The sequence below is a fragment of the Periplaneta americana genome, chromosome 13 (genome assembly GCF_040183065.1).
Source record: "Periplaneta americana isolate PAMFEO1 chromosome 13, P.americana_PAMFEO1_priV1, whole genome shotgun sequence".
Taxonomy (NCBI): Eukaryota; Metazoa; Arthropoda; class Insecta; order Blattodea; family Blattidae; genus Periplaneta; species Periplaneta americana.
The window spans coordinates 114089369-114100693 of record NC_091129.1 but is presented as its reverse complement, the minus strand read 5'-3'; the positions used below and the strand labels follow the sequence as shown (position 1 = coordinate 114100693).

The following is an 11325-nucleotide window of genomic DNA, read 5'->3' as shown; positions in this document are numbered from 1 at the left end:
ACAGGTCACTATCAAACTTTGAGTACAGTACTTATACTACTAGGTTCAAAAAGTTCCCGGAATTTTACTACCATTTTTCGTATTAATATATAACAAGGGATATTATACATTTGTTTTGTTGGTAACATTCATGATGTCATTTCCTTAAAGTTTGTTGATAATGGCAACTATTGGTTTTGAGTTGTAGGCATTTGTTTATCATAGTGTTTTGTTTGTTCGTCGCATTTTGTAATTATGTCCACAGAGCAAAGTACAAACATCAAGTTCTGTGTTTTGCTGGGGACATGATCAGTATGGCTGATGAAGATGGTGATTTCTTAAACAAAATGAAACTGGTGCTACTTGTACGACCCAGTCCCTAAACGACAGTCATCTGAGTGGAAATCGAAAACATCTCCTCGGAAGCAAAAATTTCCTAGGGACACTTCCAAAGGCAAAGTTATTTTTAATGTTATGTTTTATTTAACGACGCTCGCAACTGCAGAGGTTATATCAGCATCGCCGGATGTGCCGGAATTTTGTCCCGCAGGAGTTCTTTTTCATGCCAGTAAATCTACTGACATGAGCCTGTCGCATTTAAGCACACTTAAAGCAAAGTTATGTTGGAAGTTTTCTTCGACTCTCAGGGTCTCATGCACCATGAGTTCATTCCAGAAGGTCGTACTGTAACGAAAGAATTGTACGTAGAAACCCTCCGTCGCCTCTGGGACGCAGTGAGAAGGAAACGTCCAGAAAAGTGGGTAGAAAACAACTGGTTCCTTATGCATGACAATGCACCTGCTCATCGCGCAATTATTGTAAAGAATTTTCTTGCCAGGCACAACATAACTGCTTTGGATCATCCACCATACTCTCCTGATCTCTCACCACCTGATTACTTTCTGTTTCCCCGTCTGAAAAGTCATCTGAAATGACGGAGATTCAATGCTGAAGAGGTTATCGCAAACGCGACGAGAGCACTAAGACGGGTTTCACAAAATGGCTTCCAGGCCTGCTTCCAGGAACTCTACACGCGTTGGCAAAAGTGTGTTGTTGCGGAAGGCAACTATTTTGAAGGGAATGCTGTAGAATAGTGTTTAAGGTACGTTGTTTCTATGATGCTAGCAAATTCCGGGAACTTTTTGAACCTAGTATGTATTTCGCAATTATGAAAGAACATTAATTATTGACGCGAACTCTTTGTGTCTAGTCACTATATGTATCAGCCACAACCTCAATCAGAGCTAGTTGAGCCTATATGGTAATCTTTGGTCTTTGTATGTATTGTGTTGACTATCGGAAAGTTTAATTCAAATAATGACAACTGTGCTGATTATAATGCATTTTTGATACGTGGTTTCCTTGGAAGAAATTTAGGTTAGGTTTGCTTTTCAGTACACACAAATGGGTCCCATAGTTATTCCGTAGTTCCATTTTTGGTAATTTACTATGTTACGCACCTCTGTTGATAACATGCAACAAACATTAATGTACAGTGGAATTCTGTTTCAAATATACGAACAATTTTATAGAACACTGACAAATATCTCTACACAAAATCCTACATTGATGGCAGTCTCCATATTGACGCACAGCTGTTAGAACTAAACAAACGAAACATTCATTCAACTGACAAAGATTTGTAGCAGAATATACCTAGCTGGGGCATACGGACAATGTCGTGTTGAGAGCAATTATTTAAACATCAATGGAAAAATATGTTACTACAAACGAACACAATTAGAAATTTATGAGAAGATTGCAAATACATTTTCTTGGAAGTCTGGATAATCTTAAACTGTGACATTTTTGCTTGTTCCATCATTTCGTTTGTACATAAATAAAAGCTAAAATAGTTTTTATATTTTTATCATCATACAATAATAATAATACATTTGTTCCTATTCATATGACCGGGTCTGAATAATTATGTATCTATCAGTTACTAAAGACTGAGCAAATGCCAGTTTCCTAGAAAAACCATAAGAGTTCTAGGATATCGTTTTTTTCTGTAGTAAGCATACTGCGTTTTATGACGCATTTTTATCTAATAACTGACCTCAATATAGCCTTGAAAATACATATGGGCTAACAATACTTCACAATCCAAAGTGAGGCATTAAGTAATGCAATGATGTATGTTTGGTATACATCCATGCTTGATGCATGGGGTGACCTCTGTCAGCTGGTGTTTATTTCTGTGTTAATAAAACAATATACTGATGAGGACTTGGACATGGCTAACGAGAAAGACAAGTTCTTCGTGGCAGGGTCTCTACATGTGATCATGTTGAATGAAATTTTTCTGAATACATAGAAACAAGAATCTCATTTCTATGCCAAGCGGTTCGCATTTTATGCCTCTTAATCGCGTCCAGCTGATTAAAGGTTTTTATGGTTTTCCAGGAGTGATGTTTAACAGCTACATGTCGATAAGAAAGCCTTTCGAAGCACCAAGACTTAATTGTAAACAGTATCCATTCAGCAACAAGAACATCCGATAAAAAATAATTATGAAGCCAGAGCCGAAAATACCAGTTCGATTTCTGTTTGCGTTGTGTGTAGGTATTCGACGTGCTTTGTGTCTGTTAGTGAAATCAGTAATCTGTTTGTAATAACCATTTTCTGTGTGTTCTTGTCAGTTTATTACTTTATTTGTTAGACTAGACGGCATTTCGGAAGGCGGTCGCTATATTCGCCGTAGCATTTCTGGTATGTGACGTCACAAGCTTGTACAGTAGAACCAATCAGAATCGGTCTGTAACAAGTTCTTCCCGAGTTCGTTTGTTCACGTGTGAGTGTTTCAATACACTGAATAAGTAAAACTAACATTTACTGTGTGTGTGTAAGATAAATAAATGGTAGAAGAGACTGTAAAATGATAAGTATTGCATAGGCAGGCATGGAAAATGGTGTTTAAGGTGTATAATTATTTTAAAAACGTTGACGAGCAGAACGCTGCCAGCCATCCTGATGCTGGCTGCAACGTTGTCAACGTGCAAGAAACGACTGCAGAAGCATGTGGTGTGGGATTGAGAACCGTGCAAAGAATATTGTTAGTTAAGGAAAGAGTTTTTGTTTGGTGTCATGCTTACAGTAATCAACCGCTAAGACCATTATTGTCTTTTGATAATTTAAATTCTCTCCTGCGCTATTTGTATTGCATATGCACGTGAAGTACGATGTGGCAATGTTGTACGCTGCCTTGCTCTCTCTATCTGCCTCTCTCGATGCAAACGTTAGCAGACTACTGCCTTCCAAATTGCCGTCGACTCTAGTAATATAAAATTCAATCGTCATTCAGCAAGGGCAGTACTAATGAAAGTAATTGATCCAGTGGATATAGTAGTAAAGCTCGGAATGTCTACACTTTCTTCAGAAAATATTCGTCTGAAGAAAACTGTAAAAATCTTAACTGCCGAGGAGTGTTCAATAAGTGTATCAACCATGTCACGTGTATGCAGAGAAGTGCAAAAAGCGGAAACACAGAGTGCTAAGAAATTGTTCGTCTCGAGTAGAAAACATATTAATATACCTAAAAAAGTGACAAATTTAAATGACTTCGAAAACATACCATTGGCTTTTCCATTGGAATTGCAAACTTCACTTTAAAAGTATGATTTTTAATACATTATTTATTATTACATTAATATATTATTTATTACTTTATTATACTGTTTTGTTATTGCTCATCCCTCTTGCCAGACGAGTTTGGTGGAGCACACATCACCCACTCTGCAGGTTTGACAACTTCCGCTTGCACTTTATTGGTTCTTTCATTTAGGATTTTAGCACAATTTCCTACTGTAGGTTTATCATCCACAATTTCTTTCTAGCACAGAAATACAATATTCAGATCACATACTTTCGGGACACTCCTGATATAACCTCTTCGCATCAAAATTACGTGATTTTATATAGAATAATATTTACGAAATTTGCATAATTGGTTACAAAAACACTTTACTTTTTCCCACTATTTTTATAAAGAGTTATTTCTTGAACGATTTGACGACTGTCAACTAGTTGATGAATCGAAATTACGTTTTCAAATATGATCAGATTTGACAAAAGTCAAGGATTGCTGAAGATTATAAAACGAAAATAAGTTCTTTGACAATCATTAGACATTTGACATCCGTTACTGCTCTTGATTCTGGTTGATGAAACACGCATTACTGTCTTATCATTCAAGTTGAAATGCCTATTTCCTGGGGGGGAAGTCCATATGGGAAGTACACGTCACTATGCATGAAGTCATTCCAGTGATAGTACATAGAAATTTCAAAGACATGGGGATGTCAATATGAGTAACTTTATCTGAATCTTGAGGTTAATTTTATATGCATTAAAATGTTTTTATGTACGGTAGTCTATAATCTAGAGAGACAGGAACTCGGAAACTTTCTTTCTCTGTAAGCCACTATGTCATGTTTGGAAATTCTATGATTATATTACATACATATGTAATTACGGGAAACAATAAATTAGTAATTGTATAGAACTAAAAAATTACGGTGTATTAAATTTCAATAGGTTTGTCTAATAGTTTCGAAGGCGGAGGAAAAACAACAGCCCATTCTCTTAAAATTATTTACGTAACTTTTTTCATTATACGAAGTAATTTATAAACAGAAAATATCGTTATGCAGCAAACACAGATTTCGAGTTTTTCACGGAAACACACATTTTCAACATCCCTGATATCAAAACAATGGTTTAGGACGTGCAGTTTGACTAGTACTTGCATTTCTTCTATTTCACGTATTTTGTTCATGTTCAGTATTCATGCGACGATTTAACCAGGAATGATGCACACGAAATATGATTTATTTAAATATTACTGGTTCCTTATTTGAAACAAAGAACATTATAGCGATTTAGTCTACATCAAATGTTAACACTTTCTTTCTGATTATTTATATTATATACAATAAACTTATAAATGGAATAGTAGAATAATTCGTAAAGGAAATATGACTCTTAAGATAAATTGTTGCATATCACTGTGATTTTATTCCAAGTTTTGCAACTCCTGGTACAGAAAGACTACACAGCAGCTAGGTAAGGCCTTTCTTAAAGTATTACTGGTCACAGTTCCAAATCCTCCTTGTCATATGTGGGTGAAATTTCCAACAATTTTACAGCTGCCCAATTGACTTTACTGATGGTTGGAAATATTAATATATTTGAATTATTATAAATTACTAATATATTTTAACATCTTAAAACTTTAAAAACCGATTTTCATGAATATAAAAATAGTAGGAATTTTTACAATATACGAACAGTTATTTTATATGAATTCGGGCAAAATGAATGACACATCTACTTAAAGCATATAATTTATAAATGAAGTCAAATAGTTATGAATATAGTTAGTAGGAATAATTTTTCGGGAATTATGAACATTCTTTAAAGGCAGGCCTATATAAATATTTTCTTATATTTGAGCATCTACTGTCAAGCTGTATATGGTTCAGGCTGTACAGCGAACGAGGTATGACGAACTCTGAGAGCCACTAGTGGGGAGTAAAGGCACGGGAACAGTGGTTCTTAAGCTACTATCCAGCCTGAAAACACACACTACCAGTAATCTGACTTTAAGGTTGTTTCAAGACTTATGTATTACTTGAATTATACTAGTTCAATGCCAAGCTACAGTAATGTTGAGCAGCAATTTGAAGCGAATAGTGAAAGTTGACCAATGAAATGCCGATGTGGAGACTTGTTTCTCAACTCCCAGAAAGAATATCGAAAGAAGAAAAGCAAACAAATATTGACGAGTTATATAAGTGTGTCATATGAAGAACAATAAATGAATTTAATTTAACAATAACTGGAGAACGACCGAAAATACATTTTTTATTATTACTATGTGAACAACAGAAGCATATTACTTGAAAAAAGTGACATTCGTCTTCAGAGAGTGAACTATCTCTCGAGCATTACTACTTACAGAAAGTAAGGACGCTCTTTTGTTTACACGGATAAGAGTTATATTCATATTCACTCATTGCGCACGAGTTTTATGCGTTGAGTGATGGTAATAATAAAGGTCTCTGTGCTCCTGTTTCGAAGGGCCAGTGTGCGATAATTGAGCATGCCGGAGGCAAGGATAATTTCATACCAAATGCTGTACTGATGTTCAGATCTGGCACGAAATCAGGAGATCATAATCATGTTAATTCAGTGGTGTGGTGTGGGAATTTCCTGAGTGTTGCCGGTTCGAAAATGATACCACAGTCGAGGAGAGGATGAATTTTTTTTCGAGCATTCTAATAATGTTTTACGAAAAAAAAAAAAAAAAAAGTATCTTCCTTTCAAAAATAATATGCAATGTATAGAATTATAGGCTACGAAGAATAATGGAATTATAGGAATAGTAATAATAAAATTGGAAAAAATTTCCTGAAAGTGCTGTATTTGAAGATCCACCAGAAGTTGTGTTGTGCTTACTTGTACTTCAATTCAATTCGTCGATAACTGTGACTTATTGGATATGTCTGTTGTTTCATCCATGACCACAACATATAACTTGTTTCACTAATTTCCTTTTTCAATTCATTAATCAAAGCGCGAAAAACACATTCAATTAAGTCATTCTGAATGTCATTTGATGTCCCAGAAAACACAGTAGCCTAACAGTCTGAAAGTGGTGGTCTAAATTATTGTCATTAGTTTCAGCAAGGAGGTGTAAAAGTTCCAGATATTTGCCCCTGTTGACAGAGCTATCAGATTCATCCCTACCCCTAAACAGAAGTTCTTGCTGGGCCAAGTAACACACTACACTTATTAAACGAGACATTACATATTTCTTTTCACAACTTTATTATATTTTTCTGTTGATTTTTAAATGGCTTCGCTTAATAACAAGTCTATTCTCATTTTGCCAAAATGTGCTAGAAAAACAACGGATGCAACGTGATTTTTATAATTTTCATGACGCATGCATACCGTACAGAAACTATCCATATTGTTGATATCATCTTAGTCCAGGCGTTTTTTTTTCACTTGAAAAAAGTAAACGTGGCTAGCAAAAGAGTCGTGATAATTTTCCACTACTGCACAACCATGGTGATTCTGTATATGCATTAAAATGTCTTTCGAAACCTCCATGTGATTTAGTCTTCAAGTCTTTTGATTCAGGAGTTGGTTTGCCATTAAAACAATATTACTTTTTCTCACTAAATGTACGTAATCCTAAAAAACAGTTTAAAAGACTCTCTATAACAGACACAATCATAGGAGTATTAATACTTACTTACTTACTGGCTTTTAATGAACCCGGAGGTTCATTGCCGCCCTCACATAAGCCCGCCATTGGTCCCTATCCTGAGCAAGATTAATCCAGTCTCTACCATCATATCCCACCTCCCTCAAATCCATTTTAATATTATCTTCCCACCTACGTCTCGGTCTCCCCAAAGGTCTTTTTCCCTCCGGCCTCCCAACTAACACTCTATATGCATTTCTGGAACTGCGCATACGTGCTACATGTCCTGCCCATCTCAAACGTCTGGATTTTATGTTCCTAATTATGTCAGGTGAAGTATACAATGGGTGCAGCTCTGCGTTGTGTAACTTTCTCCATTCTCCTGTAGCTTCATCCCTCTTAGCCCCAAATATTTTCCTAAGAACCTTATTCTCAAATACCCTTAATCTCTGTTCCTCTCTCAAAACGAGAGTCAAAGTTTCACAACCATACAGAACAACCGGTAATATAACTGTTTTATAAATTCTAACTTTCAGATTTTTTGACAGAAGACTAGATGACAAAAGCTTCTCAACGGAATAATAACAGGCATTTCCCATATTTATTCTGCGTTTAATTTCCTCCCGAGTGTCATTTATATTTGTTACTGTTGCTCCAAGATATCTGAATTTTTCCACCTCTTCGAAGGATAAATCTCCAATTTTTATAGTTCCATTTCGTACAATATTCTGGTCACGAGACATAATCATATACTTAGTCTTTTCGGGATTTACTTCCAACCCTATCGCTTTACTTGCTTCAACTAGAATTTCCACGTTTTCCCTAATCGTTTGTCGATTTTTTCCTAACATATTCACATCATCCGCATAGACAAGCAGCTGATGTAACCCGTTCAATTTCAAACCCTCTGTGTTATCCTGAACTTTTCTAATGGCATATTCTAGAGCGAAGTTAAAAAGTAAAGGTGATAGTGCATCTCCCTGCTTTAGCTGAATTGGAAAAGCATCAGATAGAAACTGGCCTATACGGACTCTGCTGTAAGTTTCACCAAGACACATTTTAATTAATCGAACTAGTTTCTTGGGAATACCAAATTCAATAAGAATATTATATAAAACTTCTCTCTTAACCGAGTCATACACCTTTTTGAAATCTATGAATAACTGATGTACTGTACCCTTATACTCCCATTTTTTCTCCAATATCTGTCGGATACAAAAAAGCTGATCAATAGTCGATCTATTACGCCTAAAACCACACTGATGATCCCCAATAATTTCATCTACATATGGAGTTGATCTTCTCAAAAGGATATTCGACAAAATTTTGTACGATGTCAACAAAATTGATATTCCTCGAAAGTTACTACAGTTAGTCTTGTCCCCCTTCTTAAAAATAGGTACGATTATGGACTCCTTCCATTGTTCTGGTACAATTTCCTTTTCCCAAATTGCAAGTAGAAGTTTATAAATTTCGCTAGATAATGCCCTTCCACTCTCTTGTATTAATTCTGCTGGAATTTGATCAATACCTGGAGACTTGTACTTTTTCAGATTTTCTATCGCAATTTCGACTTCAGAAAGTGTGGGTTCCGGTATAAATGGCTCAGCAGTTTGTATTTGAATTTCGTCCCGATCATTTCTATTTGGCCTATGTATATTTAGTAGTTGCCCAAAATAGTTTTTCCATCTGTTCAGGATTGAATGAGAGTCTGCAAGTAAGTCACCATTCTCATCCTTGATCACGTTTACCCTTGCCTGATATCCGTTTTTAAATTCCTTTATACCCTTATATAAATCTCGAATGTTTTTATTTTTACTATTTGTTTCTACCTCATTCAGTTTTTCCTTCAAATAATCTCTCTTTTTATTCCTAAGTGTACAACTTGCTTCCCGTCTTTCATTGAAATAATTATCTATATTCTCCACAATTGGATCCTGTAAGAATTTCAATTTTGCCTGTTTCCTTCTATCTACTACAATGGAACAATCTTCATCAAACCATGGTTTCTTTTTCTTAGTTTCATGATAACCTATGCTCTGCTCAGCTGCAATTTTGATATTATCTCGGATATTGTTCCACACACTATTAACATCTAACTCTTCCTCAGCTTCGTCAGCAGTTGCTAAAGCAGCAAACCTATTTGAAATTTCAACCTGATAACGTTGCTTAGTTTCCTCGTCCTTTAATTTCAGAATATTCAATCTACTAATATTAGCTTGTTGCTCTACTCGCTTGGCTACTGATAGTCTTTCTCTTAATTCTCCAATTACCAAATAATGGTCAGAATTACAGTCTGCCCCCCTGAAAGTTCAAATGTCTACTACACTAGTGTGCCTTCTTTTATCTATCAAGATGTGATCTATCTGGTTATGTGTCATTCTGACTGGAGACGTCCAAGTATATTTATGTATATCCTTATGGGGGAATGTTGTACTCTTGACAATTAAATTTTTTGATGTGGCAAAGTTGACTAACCTAACTCCATTGTCACTACTAATTACGTGTAGGCTCTCTTTTCCAATTGTTGGTTCAAAAATATCCTCCCGTCCTACTTTAGCATTGAAATCCCCCAATAGAACTTTCATGTGGTATCTAGGTAACTGATCAAAAGTGTGTTCCAATTCCTCATAGAAGCTATCCTTTATATGGTCGTCTTTCTCTTCTGTAGGGGCGTGAGCATTTATAACTACGATATCGCACCATCTACCCTTAAGTACTAAATACGATAACCTGTCACTGATAAATTCGACCTTCTTTACTGCTGATTTTATTCTTTTATGTACAAAGAATCCTGTTCCTAATTGGTGATTATCGTTTCCTTCCCCATAATACAATAAGTAATCACCTATTTGTGAAATGCCATTCCCATCTAACCTAACCTCTTGTACTCCCACGAAGTCTATTCTATATCTAGCTAATTCTTTTGCTACTAATGTTACCCCTCCTGTTCTATAAAGACTAGTTACGTTCCATGTACCAAATCTTATAACCTTTTTCCTTTGCTGTGGTCGTGCCGGAGAATCAGTCCCATTCCGAGGCTTACTGTTAGGTTTCGTAACAAGCTGTTTTTTACGGTGATGGGTTGTTAGCCCTTCGCCCAACCCCCAAGCTGGAAGACCACCCCTTATCGGCTGTCCACGACTGCTTATTCGCAGCTACCCTCCATATCTGGAGGCCGTCTCCTCTATCCGCAACCTGAGGACGCACCATGCCGTTGTGATAGGGACCCACAATACATGGGAGTATTAATACTTCACTAGTAAATTTAGAAGCCATATTTGGGGAGTGAAGGGGAAGGAAGAATAACACACGTTTGCCTTTATGTTTAACCAGCAAATAATCGTGTTACAGTCACACCATGGCACTGAAGGTCACTAACACTCAGCCTTGGCAAGTTTTCCGTTGAAGCGCTGCAGGCAACATGTGACGTAAATCAGAAACACTGAAGTATGGTGTATGTTTCAGTTCAATTCTTCGGTGCTAGATAGCAACCATATCTTTTCTGACATGTATTGTGTTACGGGAAACTGATAGATTTAAATTGTTGATAGAAAATACAAATTAAGAAATTATATAATAAAGAATACACTTAATTTCTGTTTTTTTAATGTTGCTGGTGACAACACTGGCAACGTAGATGCCACGCCCCTGTGTTAATTACAGTATGAGAACGAAAGTAATCCCAAATCTTCCCCCTAAATCAGTCATTGTGATTGATAACGTACCCTACAACAATTAGTTTGTAAGTTTCTCTCCAGAACTTTAAGAAATTATTTATGCTGGCTTCAACTCATAAATTAAAACCGGATCAAATAGGGCTATGAATCACCCATGTTCTTTCGAATTTTCCTGTCACATTTCGTCCACATCTAAATTCAATTACAGTATATAGGAAACACTGTGTGTACATAGCCCATAAGGGTGGTTTAAATATGCGTAGGTTTGTCCTTCTTCCCATTTGTAAGCAATTAATTCATGTTTAAGTTGTACATTAAGTAATAAAAAATCATATTTACCCTTGGTGGCACTGAGGTTATAGGACTCATGGTTGATACATGGGGGCACTATACCCAAGTTTACTGCACAAACACGCAACCTCTGTTTAGGGGGATATTATAAAATTAAAT

General features: G+C 36.0%; 1 protein-coding gene across 5 annotated transcripts in view; it reads right to left on the bottom strand.

Annotated features, from left to right (window-relative positions):
- The window catches only part of Lerp (lysosomal enzyme receptor protein), a 268742-nt gene that overhangs the window by 126884 nt on the left and 130533 nt on the right, over positions 1-11325 (bottom strand). The window lies entirely within an intron of this gene.